Raw genomic sequence first — 2,642 nt, 5'->3', positions numbered from 1 at the left:
CCCATGAAGTGATGGGACTGGATGCCATGATCTTCGTTTTCTGAATGTTGAGCTTTAAGCCAACTTTTTAACTCTCCACTTTCACATTCATCAAGAGGCTTTTGAGTTCCTCTTCACTTTCTGCCATAAGGGTGGTGTCATCTGCATATCTGAGGTTATTGATATTTCTCCCTGCAATCTTGATTCCAGCTTGTGTTTCTTCCAGTCCAGCGTTTCTCAAGGTCAGCCTTACCTTGATACAAAACCAGACAAACATGGCGAAAGGAAAGAAAATGACACATCAATACCACCGGTGCACTTAGATGTAAAAATTCTCAACAAAATATTGGTGAACCGAATTTAACAATACATTACAAGGATCATACACCATTATCAACTGGGATTTATTCCAGGGATGCAAGGGTGGCTCCACATTCAGAGGTAAATCAAGGCAATATACCACATTAACAAAATTAAGCATAAAAATCACATGGTTACCTCTGTGGACATAGAAAGAGCATTTGACAAAATTCAATATCTATTTATGATTAAAAAAAACTTTCAACAGTGAGTATAGACGTCATGTAACTCAATGTAATAGAGACCATATACAGCAAGCTTACAATGAATATCATATTCAACAGTGAAAAAATAAGAGCTTTTCCTCTAAGATCAGCAACAAGACAAGAATGCCCACTCTTGCCACTTTTATTCTGCATAGCGTTGGAAATCCTAGCTACAGAACTTAGGCAAGGAAAAGAAATAAATGTAATCCAAACAGAAAAGAAGAAAAATGATCAATATTTGCAGATAACATATATTATATTAAAAAACTCTCCAGATTTTTTTCACCAAAAATATCTATTAACTAACAAACAAATTCAGTAAAGTTTCAGGATACAAATCCATATATGAAAATCTGTTGCATACACAAGTAATGAACTATCAAAAATTAAGAAAATTGTTTCATTTACAAATGCCTCAAAAATAATAAAAATAGTCTAGGAATAAATTTAATCAAATATATAAAAGACCTATACAATGAAGAGTATAAGACGTTGATGAGAGAAGTTGAACAAGGCACAAATAAATAGAAAAATATTTCCTGCTCATAGATGAGTAAAATTAAAATTGTTTAAATGTCCATACTGCTAAAAGCAATCTTCAAATTCAATGAAAACTCTATCAAATTTCCAATGGCATTATCACAGAAATAGAACAATCTTAAAATTTGTGAAGAATCACAAAAGATCCCAAGTAACCAAAGCAATCTTGAGAAGAAAGAGCAAACCTGGAGGCATCACACTCCCTTATTTCACACTATATTAGCAAGATATAAAATAACCAAAACACTATGGTACTGGCATAAAGACAGACACATGATAAAAGGGAATAAAACTGACCAGAAATAAATCCATGAATACATGGTCAGTTAAGTTTTGATCCAATTAAACGTCAAACCAAATATTTACTGAATAATATCTTGAGCCAAAAAAAACACAAAGGGGAAAAAGTTCCTCAATATAGGCTGTTGGAAAAGTTCAACAATCACATGCAATATAATGAAACTGAGACATTATCATAGACCATACACAAAAATTACCTCAAAATGAATTAAAGAGTTGAATGTGAGACCTGATATACTAAAACTCCTAGAATAAAGCATTTAGAAGCTCCTTGAAATTGTCTTAGCAATCATTTTTTTTTTTGCATCTGACACTAAAAACAAAGGCAACAATAGCAAAAATAAACAAGTGGGACTCCACAAACTAAAAAGCTCTTGCACAATAAAAGACAGTATCAACAAAATGAAAGGACAACCTACTGAAAGGGAAGAATATCTGAAAATCGCGTACTGGATAAGGGATTAATATCCAAATTATATAAAGAATTCACACAACTCAATAGTAATAACACCCAAATAGACCAATTAAAATATAGGCGAAAAGATATGAAGAGATATTATTCCAAAGAAGATACACAGATGGCAACCAGCACATGAAAAGATTCTTAATATAACTAATCATCAGGGAAATGCAAATCAAAATCAACCCACACCTGTCGATATGGCTGTTAAAAAAGGAAAAAGAAGTGTTGGCAAGGATGTAGAGAAAAGGAAACACTTGTGCACTGTTAGTGGAAATGTAAATTGATGTAGCCACTATGAAAAACAGTATGGAGATTCCTCAAAAAATTTAAAGTAGAGGTGCTTTATGATCCAGCAACTCTATGTTTAGGTATTTATCCAAAGAAAATGAAAACACTAACTCAAAAAGATATCTAAACCCCCTGCTCATTGCAACATTACTTGTAACAGCCAAGATGTGAAAACAACCTAATAGCTCATTATTGGATAAATGGATAAAGAAAATGTGAAATGTGTACACACACACACACACACACACACACACACAATTGAATGTTATTCTGCTATAAAAAAAGAGAAAATCTTGTCATGTATGAGAACATGGATGGACCTTGAGGACATTATGATAAATGAAATGAGTCAGACAGTGAATGACAAATACTTTATTATCTCATTTATATGTGGAATCTAAAAAAGAGCAAAATCAAATTCATAGATACAGTGTATAGATTGGTGGTTGTCAGAGGTGAAAGTTGAAGGGCTGCAAAAATGGATGAAGAGGGTCAAAACATACAGT

This window comes from Bison bison, unplaced genomic scaffold (assembly GCF_000754665.1).
Source record: "Bison bison bison isolate TAMUID 2011002044 unplaced genomic scaffold, Bison_UMD1.0 scf7180017864238, whole genome shotgun sequence".
NCBI lineage: Eukaryota > Metazoa > Chordata > Mammalia > Artiodactyla > Bovidae > Bison > Bison bison.
The sequence above is the reverse complement of the archived record's forward strand: the minus strand, read 5'-3'. Positions refer to the sequence as shown.